At 39.4% G+C, this 19,405-nt stretch overlaps 1 long non-coding RNA gene across 1 annotated transcript in view; it reads right to left on the bottom strand.

Moving 5' to 3' along the window:
- The window catches only part of LOC109023384 (uncharacterized), a 22,479-nt gene extending 6,067 nt beyond the window's left edge, over positions 1 to 16,412 (bottom strand). Inside the window, exons 1-2 of the long non-coding RNA XR_002002755.3 lie at positions 15,975 to 16,412; positions 11,702 to 11,803 (exon numbers count right to left, since the gene is read on the bottom strand). This is a non-coding gene — a long non-coding RNA (uncharacterized lncRNA). The remainder of the gene's footprint in view (positions 1 to 11,701; positions 11,804 to 15,974) is intronic.
- Between the last annotated feature and the right edge of the window lie 2,993 nt (positions 16,413 to 19,405).

Raw genomic sequence — 19,405 nt, 5'->3', positions numbered from 1 at the left:
TGAGATTTAAGTAAAAGGCTGTTGAGGGGCTTTGGGAAAAATTTTACTTCTTGATATAAGAGACAGAGGCTGAGAAGAAAAGCTCTGCATCACACTGCCACCTGCTTCCTGCCTTCCAAGGTGATGTGATATGATGATGTGCTACAACCAACTTGTAACTATGAGCAGGAGGCCACGAGAATCACAGAGATGCTGACTTAGGGCCTTGATGCCTTGGAACCAATGCTACTACTCACACCTAGATTTCTGTTAGAGAAAAATATTTTTATTTGTTTCATCAGTAGTTCGTTGAGTTTTAATGGTTTATAGCTGAAAGCATATCTAACTGATAGAGAATTTGGGTCCTGGAAGTGGAATACTGCAAGAAACACACTTTTTGTTAGGTCAGAGTGGAGGTTGCGGACTCAACTGTCAGGCAGGAAAACCTTCGGTATAGCAAAATATTTAAGCAACCATTGGCCTGATCTGTCTTATAATGCAGACCACAGGTTGACTAAGGTTAGAGTGGCATGGGAAATGAAAGGAAAAATTCAGGATGTTCCTGTGTGTTGGGTTATTTTAATGGCTGTTAGCAAAAAAAGTCTTACTATGAGAGGCAAACTTAAATTAGATAGGTAATCTCTAATCAGAGAGGGAAGAAAGTATGACTGCTGAGAGAGATGCTTTCTAACTGTGACCTCCAGTCTAAATGAACAGAATTCCATACTTTGTAGGGTTGGAGAAGGTGTCTTTGATATCTCAAGTTAAAACAAGCAGAGGTGGGAAAGTGGCATCTTTAAGACTGATAAAACTGGAGATTTTTTAGCACAAAAACCTGATTGTGTGAGTTAAATACCAGAGGATTTAGAAGAGCACAGGATCTAGCTGCAGAGAGACAAGGATTCTTAGCCTCAAAGACTGTCTAGACGAGATCTTTAGCTGTGGTTACTAATGCAAGGAATTGACCAGACACAAATAGACGGAATCTACTAAGTTTTTGAGAGGAACTTTATTGCTAAAGATACTCCAAGCCTCACCAACAACTGCATGTAATTATTGAACCCCAAAGGCAATCTTTAGGTATCTGAATTTGTACGAACACGCAGAGGTTGCTAACATTTGAGAAATTTCTCTTGAATGCTAATTTCAGAAACAGGCATCAAAAATAGTGATTAAGGCATATCTTACTAGAGGGAAGAACCAGAGGCTATGGAAGAAAAATCAGGAGATTTTTGTCAAGAATAGAACCAGGAATTGTCAGATTGACTAATCAAAGACTGTCTCCATTGAGAGGGCAGGCATTTCTCACTATATCTTTCTGACAGGATGAAGTATATGCTAGCAAATATTAAAGATTAGTCTTTTCCAACAATTGTATATTAGATATGTTGGAAGCAGGAAACCTGATTTTTGGAGAAAATTTCCACACCTGAAAGAACTTATTTCTGGACCAAATGAAGATCGAACATTGTCTAGAGATACTAGATTTGGATGTGAATGTAGTAGTTAGAGGAATGTCATAGTTTTCCTTCCTTGGGGAGAAGGGTGAGTACACCTAAAAACTGCATGTGTAGGAAGAAGGATGTGTGTGGATGTCAGATTGCCAAAGGGCTGGACTGCGACAGACACTGTGAGCTGGCTACATAAAAGCACTACTTACCCAGCTTTCTTCTATATTAATGATCTTAGTCATCCACCTCCACACTCCCTGCTCCCCACCCCAGCACTTTTTGGACAGAATTCCCTTGATTTCAGGAACAGTGTACTTAGTCATAAAACCTGGTGTGGGCATGTGATCCAAATCTAACCAATAATACAAAAGAAGATGCCTTCTAGAAGTTTCTGAAGGTAAATGGTCCCACTTTTGACATGTTATTAAATTGCTAAACTTACAACAGCAATCACCTAAGTCTGAATTAGTTATGTGAGATGAAATAAATCCTTATTTATTTAAGTCACTATTTTTGTTTATTCTTATTTCTTGTAGGCAAATATTTGTTACAATTATAAATTTACATTTTTATCGTTATGTAGATCAGGGAGTTGCCAACTTATAGTGTGTGGGTCCAGTCCAGTCCACTGCCTGTTTTTGTAAACAGTTTTGATAGAACATAGCCACTCCCATTCATCTATATAGTTGATGGCTGCTTTCACACTACCGCAACAAATTGAGTAGTTGCAACAGAAACCACACAGCCTGCAGAACCTAAACAAATTCCATCTGACCCATTATAGAAAAATTTGTCAACTCCTGCTCTAAAGAGTCATATATAGAAATCAGTTTAAGTGGGATAAAATATCACTTATTTTAATAATATTTTAGTACAGTCTCTCCCAAACTTGCCAAGCATATGAATCAGCTGTAGCCTTTGTCATACTTACATATTTCAAGATCCTGAACTAAGTCTACTGAATCAAAATATTCAGTGGTGAAATCTGGGAATCTGTATTATTAACAATTTCCCCACAAGAATCTTTTGACCAGGCAAGTTTGGAAAATGCTGTTATAGATTGGTGTCATGGGCAGCTGCTTATCTGGCCCGCCATTGAATTTATAACTAGCTCCTGCCTGTAATTCACTGAAAGAGTCCCGGTATGACCAGGAGACCGAATAAGATTCTCTGAGATCACAGAGGCTTGCTTATGAAATGAAATACAGTGAATAGGAAGATTTTGATGTAGTAAAAGTTGCATCAGCTCTGGAAATGAGAAACCTATGTTCAGGTTCTAAATCAGCCTCTAATTAATTATTTGATCTTGGGCAAGTTTCTCTCTAGAATCTAAGATTCTCAACTGTAAAAACCTCAGTAGGAGGGGATGTCTCCAAGTTGCCTTTTTAGATATATGAATGTCAGACTCAGAAAGTAGGAAGTGCCTAAGGAAGAAAGACAAATATAGTTTCTCTGTTTCTTGAAATTCTTGTCTTCTTGATCAGGGTTCCTCGATCCTGGTTGAACATTAGACTCACTATAGAGCTTTAAAAACACCAGTGCTGTAGGTCTCACCCAGAGAGTCTGATTTCATCAGCTGGGAGGAGAGCCTAGCCATTAAAATAAAAGCTTTCTAGATGATTCCATGTGTTCAGTCAGATGGAGAACCACCATCTAGACGATAATGGATTCTTTTTTTCTATTTCCTAGTCAAGGGTTATATGTACATACTAGTTTCACCATTTGTGAAACACAGTAAGTAAGAAGAGAAAACAAGATCAGTAGTTCTCAAATACTGGTGAGTCAGGAAGGCTGCAAAAAATTATGAGGAGAGCCTGCTAAAAAATATAGCTCTGTAGGCTCCACCATTAGATTCTGCTATAGCAGCTCCAGGGCCAGGAAATCTATATATTTTTTTAATTCCTCAGGTCCTCCTAATACACAACTGGTTTGGGAACCATCGGGCCCAGTGATCTCTGACACTCCTTCCAACTTGTAGGATGTGAATTTCTGTGTTTAGTTATATAAGAGGTAAGTCACAATTTTAAGAATATTTTAAAAAGGCAATTGGTACTTCAAGATTAAGATATTATAAAAGGAATGTTATCAACCAATAGGAATGGGCCTCAGTCAGGTGCTCGTTGATAAAAATTTGCTTACCTGTTTTACCCTCTCAGAAAGAGACATAATGATGTGCCCAAACAGTTTAATTATTTGCCCTCGGGAGTACTTGAAAACGTTCTTCCTTTGGCCTCTTTATTTGCAACTGTTAAGTTCTAGTTGAAAAGAACTAAAACGCTTCTCTCAAATGAGTTATATGTAGTTTATCAACCTATGTATTATATACAGCAAATTGCAAATGAAATAAAGTATGGCCACAATCTGGTCTTATATTTACTATTAATCCCTTTAAATTCTGGTGTTAATAATTCCATGCACTCATTCATTCTTTTGTTCATTTATTCATTCACTTAGTAACAAATTTAAAGTTCTAACTATGAGCCAGGAACTGTTCTAGGCCCTGGGGATGGGGACAGAGCAGCAAACATGAGTCTCCTTCCTTTCAAAGCTTACATTCTACTTGGGAAAGTTGGTAATAAATAACTAAAGTATTACATGGTGTTAATTGTTAAGGAACATAAGACAATGTAAGGTGATAGAAAGTGGCAGGAGCTGGATGACAGTGTTATTTTATATAGGTAATCAGGGAACGCTGCTCTGTTATGGTAATATGTTAGCAGAGACCTGAAGAAAGTTAGAGAAAAGTCATGGTGATATCTGGCGAAAGTGTATTATACAGAGGAAACAGCCAGTGCAAAAGTCCTGTGGCAGGAAGGTACTGGGTATGATCTAGGATCAGCAAGTGGCTCCAGTGGCTTGCATGGAGTGAGTAAGGGTGGGATGTTGGAGATGGGTCAGAGAGTAGCAAGCCGTCATCATGGGGGCTTGACAGGCCAATTTTAAAGGCTTTGTATTTAACTGTGAGAATCAAGGGTGGATCCAGGATTTGTAGGGTTTGAAGCTTATAATCCTGAGGCTTTCTATAAGTAAAAGAATACAAAATTAGCTACAAACCTAATACTTATTTGGAATGAAAAAATCATAATAATATCAGTTTTAAAAGATACTACACATACCACAAAATCCAAAAAAAACCCCAAACCATAATAATTTTACTAACTGTGACACCTCTCTGTATTACTTTTTTCTCCTTTTTTTTCTTTAAAGGTATAAACAAAGCTAGTTGCATTACTTTTTCCCTCTTCATTAGTTTACACTGAAATAACTGATTATTCATATTATTTTCTAACATCATTTTCTATAGGAAGAACTGAAGATAATTCAGTCTTTAGCTTGTTGGGACAAAATTTATCTTTTTATTGTTGATTTCATGGAAAAAACTTTCTTTAATTTTATAACTCATTACTGCTAATGCTATGTATGTTTTTTAGAATTGTCGTCAATTTGAGAAAACTTTTCTCAACTTTCTTTCTTTATATGACCATAAGATTTGTAAGAATTTTCTGTGTACTAGCTTCTGGCTGCATATATTTCAACCCCCTTTTCTCCTCTACTAGCCACATATTTCTGGTATGATGAAGACAAGTTCCTATTTTATAATCTCAGGCTGTGAACTTTAATGTCACAACATAGATTGGTACAGAGAATGGCAGAAGTATTCCTGGAAGCCATTCCAACACCAGGAAAATTTTTACACTGAAGTAACTGTGAACCACAATAATACATCCTACTAACCCAAACTAAATGCTTCTCTAATTCAACTTCTCTTTCCCTGGGCCCTAAAGTGTCTGTCTATTCTCACACCACTTGACTTAAAGAGAAATGTGACAGAGGGAAATAAGCAATAAAGAGCTTTGGTAAAAATATCTCATATTTGCAAATTTAAAAAAAAATGACCACATGAGCACATTGCCAGAGCCCCTTCCAGGGCCTTGGAAGAGCCCTGTGCAATGAGGGGTCCTCAATCTGCAGATTTATTAGCTTCAAGAATGATCAACCTCTGGTGAAATGTGAAGTCACTGGAGGGTTTTGAGCAAAGTATTAACATGACCTAATTTCTGTTGTAAAAGGATAATTTTTTCTAGGGAGTAGAATATAGGGGAGCAAGCCTGGAAGCAGAGAGACCAGTCAGAGGCCTGAAGTTTAGGTTGCAAAAGAAAAGCAAAAACGCAGACATAACTCATGCTGGGTGTTCTAGGAAAGCTGACTCGATTACTCATTAAGCTATTGATTTCCTAACAATTCATGCCTGCCTGTGTCAGCTTTGTTTCCTTTCTTAGCTACTGTTGAGTCAGCAATTGTACAGCATTCTCTTGATCTTTTCTCTTCTCATTGTCTTTAAAGTTCAAGTTTTATCAACAATATTTTTGTTATTATAGAGATTTCTCTTCCTATTTGCTGCTGCCTAGATGCCTACAGTGCTGGGTGAATGATAGGCCTTTACCTACACTATTTCAGTTCACAGTATCATTGCTATCTGTGTCTGGGTTGAGAACTTCCCAGGAGAACTCTTTCCTATTATTTAGAAACCCTTTAGAACCTGGTAATTTATCACTTCATATTATTGTATATCCCTTTGCCTGATGAAGAACTATCCAACTCACATCTTCAAGGCCTTTAGAGTTTAATAATTTTATTACATTTTGGGGGAAGTTAACTTTATGTTGTGTTGCATTAGAACAGGGATTGGCAAACCTGTTTTATAAAGGGCCATCCAGAAAATATTTTAGACTTTGTGCACCATATGGTCTCTGTCAGAACTACTTAACAATACTATTATAGCAGCAAAGCAACTATAGACAATTACGCAAACAAATGAGAAAATGGCTGTATTCAATATACTTTTATTTACATAAACAGGCCTCAGGGCCGGATTTGGCCTGCAGGTTGCAGTTTGCTGACTCCTGCTTTAGCAATTTCCTCTAGCTGTTTCATGTTATGTGTCCCAAATCTTAATCTCACGTCACCCCGTGAGTCTAGAGTCTCCGTCTTTAAAATGAGGACCCTAATATATGTCCTGTGTGCTACATAGCATTGTTTTAAGGGTCAAATGAGACATTAGTTATAGAAATCTGCTAAAATTTTAAAGTGGCATATGTCTGTATATTTCTTTCTCTTCCCTACCACTCTACAACATATTTCCCTGCCTCCCACTCCACCTGAAACACATGTATAAACATTCAATCACAGAGGAAAATTATGGCTTGTTATCTTATTCTTCTCCTGAGCTTTGTGGTGAATGCTGGCTTCCCCAAACATCACCAAACTACCTATAATGGCACAAAGCTGAGTTTGTTCTTAACATGGTAAGAGAGACCATAATGTAGACATAGTCTTAACAGAGCCTCAAAAGAGGGAAGGCAAAGTCAGGAAATTTATTGAAATTTTAGAGACTTAGAGACTCATCTAGATGAAAGTGGGTCTTTCAACGCAGGGCTTGGTTAGAGTTGGATATGGATTATGATACAACAGGTTAGGGTTAATGGACACAATGAGGTGAGAATTCTGACGAGGAGTTCAAAGAGTCTTGGGGTATACATTATCATTTAATGCTTTCTATTGAAAATTGATTGGTATTTCAGGAAGTTGCTGGAATAAAAAATAAATTCATTTTTAACTTTTATTTTTATGAGCAAATTTCCTGGAATAGTAAAATTACGTTTATGAACACTTTGAAGTAGTAAAGTCATGTTAATATAGTCAGTAAGCTGTGTGGATGTAGATGATTTTGATTTTGTCTTAAAAAGAATATTGGAGACATTCCGTGAGAAAAAGACAAGGAAACGTAGATAGGATTGCAGGTTTTACTTAGCAAAGAGCAGAGAATAACTAGTAGAAAAGAAGACAACGCTATAGAGAAGAGGGGAAGAAGGGGCCAGGATGTAAAGGGTGTGTCAGCCAAAGTTTAAGGAAAATTTTGAAATAGAAGAGAAACTTTGGGGGACTAGAAACTAGGATATAAGTTATGGCAAGAATGTCAAAAATCAGAAAAGAGAATATTAAACCTATCAAATATAAATTGTTTCCAATTAGTTGTTCTGGCTGCACAGTTTTATTTTCATGTGCAAATCTGTCTGAAGACTGAAAAATATGTGGGCCTGCTTTTGAGGAGGTTACTTTTTTATTAAAAGGATACGTACGTTTTCTTAGCAGAAAATTTTAAATGTGTACATAAATAACCAGAAGAAAGAAAGATAACTCTTAATTGGAAGGTGAAATTCCAATGAATATTAGTAGTCAAAAGTCCAGAGAAATAAGAAAACTGAACTTCATTAAAAGTAACTAATAATTTCTTGGTGGGGGAAGAGTGGAGTGCAGACATGGGACAGTGACAGAAGAGAAGGGAGAGGATAAATTAAGAGCATGTTTGGAGGCTGTTGGCTGTTTTGTGGAAATTGTCAAAGGCCATAGCATTTTTAGGAAGCAAAATATTGATCTTAAATCTTAATTTTTTTTTAATTGCTGTGATATTGCAGAGTTTAGGCCAACTACAAAGTAGAGGCTATAGCACCCACGACTGTTCTCACTTCTGATACCAGCTAAAAGTTCAGGGGGTTCCCAAAACCATCCTCAGGTTTGATAATTTGCTAGAATGACTCACAGAACTCACTGAAAGTTATTCTACTCATAGTTATGGTTAATTACAAGGAAAGGATACAGATTAAATCAGCCAAGGGAAGAACACATATGTTGTTTTCAGCCCATGAAGGCAGAACACATCACTCTGCAGGCACTGATGTGTGACAGTACCCATGGAGAATTGCCAACTAGAGAAGCCCATCTGAGCCTCAGTGACCAGAGTTATTACTGGGGCTCTATTTAGTAGACATGACTGATTGCATATGTATTTGATCTCAGTCTTCAGGTTGATTGTTACTGTGTTACTACCCAAAGGCCCCACTTTATGTCACATTGTTGATCTATTGCCAGCCCTTATCCTAGGACTGTATGGTTGTGGTCACCCCCTACCCTAAATCCCATTGTTAAGACCATCCAGTATGACCTAACACCACCAGGCAAGCAAACACCCTCCCATCAGGAGGGCCCAGGGCATAGGCCAGATCTTTTCTTTGAGAAAAGCCAAATTCTTTGTTATACAGCTACAAATCCCTTTTATTACCCCTCCTTCAAGAATGACTTCTTCACCCATAGGAAGAAAAAATCATTCGCAATCCCATCAATTTGACTGAAACACTTTGAGATGGTTTGGATTTGTGACCCCACCCAAATCTCATGTCCAATTATAATCCCCATGTTGGAGGAGGGGCCTGGTGGGAGGTGACTGGATCATGAGGGTTGATTTTCCCCTTGCTGTTCTCATGATAGTGAGTGAGTTCTCATGAGATCTGGTTGTTCAAAAGTGTATAGCACCTCCCCCTTCCCTCTCTTCCTCCTGCTTCAGCCATGTAGGATGACCTTCTTCCCTTTCATCTTCCACCATGATTGTAAGTTTCCTAAGGCCTCCCCAGCCATGCTTCCTGTACAGCCTGTGGAACTGTGAGCCAATTAAACCTCTTTTCTTTATAAATTACCCAGTCTCGAGTAGTTTTTTATAGCAATGCAAGATCAGACTAATACACACTTTAAATATTTTGGCATAGATTCTCCTAGATATATCTTAGGTAGCTTAGGTATAAAAATGTTAACTCACCTTTTTTTTATTGCTCTGCAACTTCTTGATAAAATGGATAGCTATTAACATGAGTTAGAAAACTAATCAGGAAAATACAATTGTCAAATGGGAGAGTTAGATGAGACCTTAGACTTCCTCTAGTCTTTTGGAAAGGTGAAGTGGTTTGTTCAAGACCAATGGAGTCAATGAGACAGAGCTGAATCAAAATTTCAGGTTCAGTGACTTTTCCCTTGCAACAATGGGAGGCTCAAGAGACCTTGTTTTGGAACCAAAGGATGTTATTGAACCTTTTGAAAATAGGGTTGCTTTGTTGCTAAATGGCAAGAAAACCCTAATGCCTTTTTGATTGATTTGATTTTGCCCCAGAATTCAGGATGTTTTCCAGATCCATATGTTAAAGTTTGTCAAGAAGACAGCTACTCAACTGCTTGCATATTTTTCTGATTAGCTGAGTTACATATGCTGCTGAAATAGTCAACTGGATTTCATGTTGTTGATAGAAGCAGCATGGTGTCTAAAATTAAACACTATCTGTACCTCTCTAGCACTTTGAAAAATTTCCCCTTCCATTCGCTGCTTCCTTGTCCTTCTTAGAAAGCTATTAAATTTTATGTTTTTCAGATTCAAACCTGCAACGTAGTTGTCAGCTGCTTTCTTATTCCCCATCTCCAAAATTTCTAAACACTTAATTGACTTCTTTTTATGTGGGTGTGTGTCAGGGTTGGAGATTGTTAATTAATGGAAAATGGTTTAAAAAGGGGCCAGGACTTACTCTTCTGTCACACAAGCCTGTGAGTTGGGAGGGGAAATAAGTGGATGCACTCATTTTCATGAGCCAGAGCAACATTGTGGATAGACATAGTAGGTAAAAGATTGCTAGATCTCATCTCATCGGATGGAAATGACCTGCTGTTCCAAACCATTTCCACTCTATTGCCTAGATTTCCCTTAGCTATGACATGAGCAATGAGCAAATCATTTCAGTTAACTGGAGATCTGTTTTAAAAATGCAAAATGCGAGCATCCCTTAGGGGAATTTTTGTACCTTAGAGCACCCTCAGTTTGATTTTGTCTTTTGTATACTTAACTAAAGTCAGCGGCAGTGAAGAGATACAATTCTGATGAAATACACTTGGAATTTGACGTGGGGTCAGGCATAGGGTAGGACATCACAGGTATTCAGGAATGCTAGAGAAACCGGAGATCAAGGAGGATGGTTAGGGAAATGGAGAAGAGGGGGCCCTTCGTTTCTTCATTTAGTGTAGTTCTGAAGTGTGAGCTTAATGGAGCATCAAGATGGAGTATTTGCAGAGGGGTTGACACATGTCTTTTCAACTACTAAGAGGAAAAATGTTGTAAATATTGGTAAAGTGATAGAAAAGGCCAAAGTGAGAGAAATCAGCTATGTACATTATGAAGTACAAGTTTTAATTTTATTGATTCTCTAAATGCATAGAAATAAATTTTAATCTAGAAATACAGAAAATACAGACAATTGAAGTCAGTGGTGGAAATTTGCAATGGGAAATTTTGGGGTGCTAGAAATTTCACTTTAACTCATTGGGGTGTTGGTTACAGGAATGTGTGCATCGTCAGTAGTTACTGAAGTGGACCCTTAAGATATGTGTTTTTCTCCATGGAAATTATTCCTAAATACAACTAGTTAATAGCAGCAACAATGACAAAGTGGTTGTGTCAGTCAGGATCTTGGCAGGAAACAGATATCCACTCAGTTGGGTAATTTGAAGAGTTTAATAAAAGGCCAATTTATGAAAGGGTCAGTAGGATGTAGCACCCCAGGACTGGAAACCTGAATTTCCATTAGAGAAGGGAGCAGTCACCAGAATGCAAAGACAGAGAACACTGCATGGAGAAGACCATTTGGCAGAAGCTGTAGGGATTCAGCCAGTACCTAATAACCCTATAGTGAGAGAACTGGAGGAATAAATACCCTAACCTCAGACTCTTCCCTCCTTCCTTCCTACCAATCTCCCCCTTAGATGAACCCAACTAGAAGCCTGAGAGCAAAGAGGCCCAAAGATTTAGTCTATACAGATCAGCCTGGCAGGGCACAGAGCAGGGTGGAGAAGGATGGAGAGGAGATTGGAGGGAGAATCAGAAGATATACAGCAGAATGTTTTCCATTTTCCTGGAATCACTTCACTCCAAGTGTGTATGGTAATTCTCCAAAGTGTAAATAGTATAAGTAAGACAAGGTTGTAGTATTTAAAACATTATACTGAAAGTTTGAGGATAACAGGGGTTTCCAATGAAGCAAAAGCAAATTTAAAGCCTCACATCAGCTATCACAGATCCATTAGCCATGCTTCATGCAGGGAGTTCCTCACTGCCTTCCTCTCTCTTCAGTCCCTAGTCATGTCGTGGTGAAAGGGCCAGTCTACCTTACCAGTGGTAATTTTCTTGACCTCTTTTCCCAAGTCCAAAATCTGACCCACTGAATGGATCCCCAGTCAACCCCCCAACAGAGAGGGATTCTTTCCTTTTTTCCCCCCACCTCTTTTTTTTTTTTTTTTTTTTTTAACCCAGGATGATAAATAGTGGCAATATCCATTTCATTTGGGGAAACCACTATCTTCACTATAGGCAATGGTCTAGCCATAGTATATATAGCTCTTACCGGCTGTAGCCAGAGTAGTAGTGTCTTGAGGTCCAAATGAATTGGAGAATAAGGAGTCATGTCAAGGTTGAGAACATCCAGAAAGCCAAGCAAGACCAGGGCCTAGAAGAAGGGAACATGGGCCAGGACTGTTATGCTAAAGGTCTTTGGGTAGGTATCCAGGGGCCTCTCAAAAGTTCCACATTGGAAGATCTTGGATTGAATTCCACTTGCCAGCTATGTGGCCTCGGGCAAGTGACTTAATGACTGAGCTGTAATTTATTTCTCTTCCCTTCCCTTCTTCCCTCCCCTCCCCTCCCCTCCCTCTTCTTCCCTCCTCTCCTCTCCCCTCCCTTCTTCCCTCCCCTCCCCTCCCCTTCCCTCCCTCCCTTCCCCTTCCCTCCCTCCCTTCCTTCCTTCTTTTTCTTTAAAAATAGGGATATGAAATGTACATGAAAACACTTTGTAAAACTGTGTGGTCCAAATGAACATAAGCTCTTCCTTTCTAGTAATTGTCCATCTTTTTCTGTTGTCACAACATTCACATGTATAATGCAATGTCATACAATAATTTCCAAGGGCAAAGCAAGGACTGGGGGTTTGGGAATATGTGCCTAGAGATATATTGTAAGTGGGAGCTTGGTTAGTTGAAAAAGCGTCTCATAGAGATTTTAATGAGGCTACTCACCACATCACCCTCAACTGGGTCATGTGGAGTTGAGAGTTGCTTTTGAGACAGAGGTTACAAACTTGTGTGGGTTGAAAGGTCCAGAAGATATGGCTTGTTTGGCTTTCATAGAATTGTCAAGTTGCTGAATTAGTTGTCAGAATTTTAAAATCAGGATATTTCACATGTACAAAAACCTCATCATATTTCTGCCTTCTCTTGTAATACAGAATTTCTGGCAAAACCAAGTCTAGATTCTTCAATGCCAAAATTCTACTGGAGCTAAGTAGTGGCTGTCCCTTTAGATGCAGCATGAATCCTCCAGCTGGTGTCACCTATTTGTGTCACGTGTCCTCTTGGTAATTGGGTTTGCCATCCTTGGTGTACACTATCATGGCATTGTTGATACTGGAACTGAAGGGGACTTCAGACTGTCACAGGGTCCTGACTTTGCTTTTAGTCAGATCAGGATTTAGTTTCTCTATTTAACAGCGAAAGCCTCCTGGCTTAAATGTTCTGCCTAACCTCACCCTGGCGGGGGCGAATGGGGACAAGCAGGCAATGGAAGAAATGGATCAGAATGAGGTCAATTTTCTCCCAGTGAAGGGCTTTTCCCTACACTCATGCTTGTTCTCACCAGCAGATTATAATTTCTGAAGGCCCGTCAGTGGATCCATTGTGGGGAAAGGGAATCCTTAGATGAGAGAGGCTCCTGGAACCTCCCTGCAAGGTTCCACCAATGGTACACACACCAGTGCTCTCGTGGATGACCTTGAACCTGGACGCCCAGCCCTGCCAATCAAACGCCAGCCTCTCAGGAAGGACTGTGCGCTGGGAGCCGCCAGCATCCTTCACCCCCTGGCAGGGATCCCAGGCTGAAGAAACCCTCTGTGTTTTGTTGTGGGATGGGGAAGAAAGATAAGGCTGGGGAAGGAGGGAAGAAAAACAGGGACAGAGAGAATACCTTTTGTCTTTTTCTCCAGAAGTTGAGTTTTTGTGTGTCTGTGCCACATGTATGCAGTGAGATGTTCATTTTCTTTCTTGTTTTCCAGTTGTGGGATTGGTGTGTTGCCCTAATGCTGCTTGTTTTGGCTGCCAGAGGAAGTAGTGACAAAGGAAGTGGGAGAACAAACAATTTTGTAAGCAGCCAGCCTGAGAGGAACAATAAAGCAGAACTGCAGACAGGGTGTTAGGCTTGAGATTCTCTGAGACTGTTTGACACCAGCATCCCTGAAGGTGGGGCCTGGGAGGAGGAGTGGGAACGTGGGGGGAATTTTAGAGCTAGAAGAGGTTGCAGTGATCACTCCAGAGAGATGTGTCGAGCTGTGCTTTGCGACTGTGACCACAGGCTTTAGTTAGATGCCTTCTGTGGGCTCAGCTTCCCCACTGCTCCTCCTCTCCCATCCTCCTACTGTGTCAAATATTGGGGCAACAGGCATTTTCCAATGAGGAGATAGTCTATACCAGGAAAATGTCTTTGTTTAGTGGGGGAGATTAAAAATAAGATGAGGATACATGACTATGAAGAGGACCCCATAATGTGAACATTGCAGAAACATTTGGTTTTATCCTTGGTCATATCTTTAGGAATTTTAAAAACATAGTAGCACCCAAAGATTGTTAAACTTCCTAGTGATAGTTCAGTGGAATCTGAAAAGAATCCTATTTCACTTTACATTTTTCTCAAGACTGGCTAGGAGTGAAAGGAGACTTTGCATATATTCAAGGGATGGTGCCAAAGAGCTTGAGCTTGATTGAGAATGGTCACTGCACAGATAGTATCCTGGGGATGTGGTTGGAGAAACCCTCTTTACTATAGATTTCTTAGAAATTTGGTCAAAACATGTCAGAGCTGGCTAAGGTGCAGTCCTTGCTCAAGGGGACAGAATGGCTTACCCTTTTACTTTTCACCAAAGGGCTATGAAAATGGATGAAGTTCCTAGTTTAGATGACTGCTGGGAGCCATGAAGCAGTGGGACCTTCACTTTAGCTTAACTGGCTCCCTGGACCTCTGGGAATGAATGTGCCTCAAATGGTGATTTTTTTTTAAAAGGATATTCTGCAGCTAAGAAAAAGGCCTATCTTTTTCTCTGGTGAAACCTTAGGAAGTCACCCAGATATTAGGTAACAGCACTGAATGAAAAGGTGTATTGTTGTATTTGAAATCCCTAGATTGCTTCGAGGGATATAACGCACTTTTATTTTTTTCCTTCTTCCATTAAGTGATAAGGGATGGGAACAGAGCAGGCATCAACTAGAACACTAAAGAAGTTACAGGAAATACCACTGCCTTGTAAAACTGTAGCACGTCTGCAGCAGTTAAATGACTCAGATACGTAAAGCCTCTGGTTAGTTACTGTTTCTCAGGATAAAACCTTTCCATGTGGGTCTGGGCAGTAGGGTATATGGAAGTGCTAGGTAGGTTGGATGGAAAGGGAACTTATAAATGGGCATGTCAATCAATGTGTAAAATACATCTCTATATTAGTATCAGTTTAAACTTACCTGTAAACTGGTATTAACAGGTGTCCTTGTCTGGTTAAGATTTCTGGCTCTATTACCTCTCTAGATCCCTGCTGAACCTCACCTTAAAAAGCCAGTATGCTTTTGCTTAAAGGTATCTGGAGCTGTTGCCTGTTATACTACACAGGAGAGGATAGCCTTAGTGCTGTCTGTTAAACTTTCATATTCTAAAACACAGAGTAATTTTGGAAATTATTGTTTTATCAAACCATCCCAGTACCTATTTAATATTTGAATTAATGAGGGAAAAAGAAGAGATCTTCATCAAAAAATGTGGAAATGGATTCTGGCACATGTTATGGCAAAACTAAATCATTTTTGCTGGGCCCTTGGGAAAACCACTTGTCATCTATGTACAGTACCTGGTTTTCGCCTCTCCATGTCTGTACTATGAAGAGATCTTACTGCAGCATAGATTTTCTGAGATGATCCCAATTTTGGATATTTATAGTTGTTGCACATCATTTAAATGCCAGAGAAATGTGAATATTTCAATATTTTAGTATATAAGCAATATGTTTTAGATTTAATTTTTCATGACAAAACTTGTGGGTCTTTTTTGTTTTTTAATAAAAAAAGATTTACTGAGATATAATTCACATGCCATAATAGTCACCCATTAAAAATTGTTAGTATTTTCACAGAATTGTGCAACTATCACCACAATCTAAATTTGGAACATTTTATTATCCCATAAAGAAAGCTCTTACCCATTAGCGTTGTTCCCCACTTTTCCCTTCCCACAGCCCTTGGCAATCCCTGTTCTACTTTCAGTCTGTAGATCTGCCTATTCTGGACATTTTGTATAAATGGAATCATGCAAGCTGTGGTCCTTTGTGACCGGCTTCTTTCTTTTAGCATAATGTACTTGAGGTTCATCCATGTTGTTGCATGTCTCAGCATTCCATTTCTTTTTATTTCTGTTTAATGTTCAATTGTATGGTTATACCACATTTTATTTCTCCATTCATCAGTTGACAAACATTTGGCTTGTGTCCACCTTTTGGGTATTATGAATAACACTGCTACGAACACTCACATACATGTTTTTGCACGGACATATATTTTTATTTCTCTAGGGAATGTACCTAAGAGTAAACTTACTGGGTCATATGGTGACTCCGTTTGCTTGCAGAAGAATGGGACTGTGATTCCTAGAGAATGCCACCAAGACTTGCAGCCTGGGTGACCGCTTCAGTGTCTGTGGAGCCCTCATGGTCAAGACACCATTGTGGAAGTTGTAGCAGGATGGACCTTAAGTATCCCCATTGTCCCAGCCTCCTGATGTTTACTTCTTTGTCATATCTCCTCCCTCTGACCTGGGTGGGAACTGTAACTTGCTTCTGACCAATTGAATATGACAACAGTGATGGGATGTAACTTTGTTGATTATGTTACATTACATAGGGCTCTGGTATACTGGAGACTCTCCTTGTGCCTTGATGAAGTACACAGCTATGCTGGAGAAATCCATGTGGCAAGGAACTGCAGGTGGCCCCTGGAACCTGAGGACAGTCAGTGAAGAGCTGAGGCTCCAGTCATGTAGCTGCAAAGAGATGAATTCTGTCAACAACTGGGATGAACTTGGAAGTGGATTTTTCCCTAGTTGAACCTTTGATGATAATGTGGCCCAGCTAATGCCTTGATTGCAGCCTTTGAAACTGAGCAGAGGACCAGCTAATTCGTGCCCAGACTTCTGACCCACGAAGACTGAGATAATAATATGTGGTGTTTGTGTAGCTAAGTTTGTGGCAATTTGTTATGCAACATTAAGAACAGTCGAGGATTTGGTTCCATTATATAATCTGGGCTGGATGCCACTGAGTTTACTTGTCAAGGCAAATATTCTGTTTACTTATCAGTATGATTATCACAAAAGATAAACTGCCATAGAAGTTCAAGTATGTGCTTGGTTGCTAGAGTAATCTATACCTGTGGGGTATACTCTAGAATGGGAAAATAAGGATGGCAGAAGTAAGAAACAGAGTTCCACTCTGTCTGCTTGACTCATATAGGAGTCTCTACAAATCCTGTTCCAAAAAGAGTCACTAAAAGATCAGAACACAAGAGGAATGATAACTTATGTAATGAGAGCTACTATTTATTAGGGACTATGGGACTGAGAGGATATGCATGAAATTGAGGCCATGCCCTAATATAGCTTATGTTATACTGTAGTTATAATTTACTTAGCTCACTGTGAAGCTATAATCTTGAACTTGACATTCGTTTTCTCTTATACTTCTTTAGCCAAATAATAGCAAAAGAAGCCCAGCCTGGTGAACAACACTTCTATTTTTGGAATTTACTTAGGATGATTCCATTTTTCTTAGTCATCCATTTCTATATTTAACAGCCCTACACTCAGAATTTTAACTTATAGCTTATTTAAATCTATTAAATTAAACCTATTCTATTAAAACCTGCATTTTTTCCACCTGCCTCTAGACAGATGGAAACAGCTGATGATATGAATCTCTTGACTGTCCTTGTCATATCATTTTGTCTTGTTACATTTAATTCGTGACTGACTTAAGTGAGGAGAGTAAGGTGGATCTTATCCTGTAGCAGAGGGATACATGTGGAATGTCCTCCACTTCCTTGGTGATCTGACTTTAATTTCAAGCACTGTAGAGATGACTCAATGTGCAGTAACTAATATGAAAAGTCGTGCTTCTTATAACATACAGTGAGTAACTATTACCAGACTCACCTCAGATGACTTGGAAGTTTCCTAGTTGGGAGAATGAAGCAATTTAAAATTGATGGGAAATGAATGTCTGAAACCCAGCAGAGTAAAAGTTTCAAGCATCACTGAAATTTTCATCTTCCGAGGCCGGGCGCGGTGGCTTATGCCTGTAATCCCAGCACTTTGGGAGGCCGAGGCGGGCAGATCATGAGGTCAGGAGATCGAGACCATCCTGGTTAACATGGTGTAACCCCATCTCTACTACAAATATACAAAATTAGCAGGGCGTGGTGGCGGGTGCCTGTAGTCCCAGCTACTCGGGAGGCTGAGGCAGGAGAATGGCATGAACCCGGGAGGCAGAGGTTGCAGTGAGCCGAGATCGCAGCCACTGCACTCCAGCCTGGGCGACAGAGCGAGACTCCCGTCTCAAAAAAAAGAAATTTTCATCTTCCATATCTCATACCAGTAGGTACATAACAAAGCAAAATTTTGTTCTGCTGAGGATAGAATCAACTGTGGTTCCCCTTATATTTATTTATAGCAGTGCCATCATCCCATCATAGGAAACAGAGATGAAATGGATGGAGTAATATTTTATGTGATGTACTTCATAGAAGAGTTTTGCTAGGAAACAAGTAAAGATTACTTGGACACAGTAGGAACAGACATTTCTATGAACAGGGTCTCGTCACTTTTTTTCTATATCTATTAAAGAAAATGTATAATTACACTCTGATGGAGCAAATAGAATGGTGAGGAATGTTTATATTTACATAGTTGATTTCATTTACTTTAACAATTATTGTTAGTATTTTTTTTTTATTTTTTATTTTTTGAGATGGAGTCTCACTCTGTTGCCCAGGGTGGAGTGTGTTGGCGCGATCTTGGCTCACTGCAACCTCTGCCTCCCGGGTTCAAGCGATTATTCTGCCTCAGCCTCTAGAGTAGCTGGGACTGCAGGCATGTGCCACCATGCCAGGCTAATTTTTCTATTTTTAGTAGAGATGGGGTTTCACCATATTGACCAGGCTGGTCTTGAACTTCTAACCTCGTGATCTGCCTGCCTTGGCCTCCCAACTTGCTGGAATTACAGGTGTGAGCCACCGTGCCTGGCCAACAATTATTTTTATTTACAGTTGTCAGTAAAATATTTTCACCTGTCTATGATGTGGGACATTGTGTGGTGATGTGGCCCTACTTCTCCATTCCATTGCCCACATCTCTAGTTCTGCAATAGAAGCCCTTGATTCTCTACTTATTGGTCTGCACTTACTCCTCTTGGTTATTAGTAGGAATTTTCTGGATGGCAAGTACTATCTTGGTTGCTCTTCCTATTGTACTTGTCCTTGGCCCCCTTAACTTGGGAATATCACTCTACTTACCCTTGGTTCTACAATCATAATTCCAAATGCTTCACAGAGCCCTTTCATAGAGGCAATATGTGCTTGTTAATTTGGACCCAAATAGAAATGAGCTAATTTTACATTACAGCTATCAATTGTACAATATTCTGTAGGGCAAGGCTTTAAATAAGTAAGTGTAAATGCATACATTGTCATTAGGATTAAACCAACATAGAGCTGATTCTAAGCATTTTGCTGTATATTTCTTCCTCTTAAATATAGGCTGCACTAAGTCATTTTGATAGCATTAGCCCCACCTATTGCAGTTCAGTCTGTGCTGTTACTTGTTGTTGATGTGTTAAATACCACATTAACACCTCGCTGGTATTTCCACAAGTAACATCAATGACTGAGCTGATTTTCAGTCTAATTTACTTCTCAGACTTTGACTCTGTTCAGCACTATTTACCTTTTGAATTCCCCCTTTTAAGTGTCTCTGTTCA

The sequence above is a fragment of the Gorilla gorilla genome, chromosome 16, assembly GCF_029281585.2.
Source record: "Gorilla gorilla gorilla isolate KB3781 chromosome 16, NHGRI_mGorGor1-v2.1_pri, whole genome shotgun sequence".
Lineage (NCBI taxonomy): Eukaryota > Metazoa > Chordata > Mammalia > Primates > Hominidae > Gorilla > Gorilla gorilla.
Note: the sequence above shows the minus strand (reverse complement) of the source record. Positions and strands in the feature narration are given on the sequence as shown.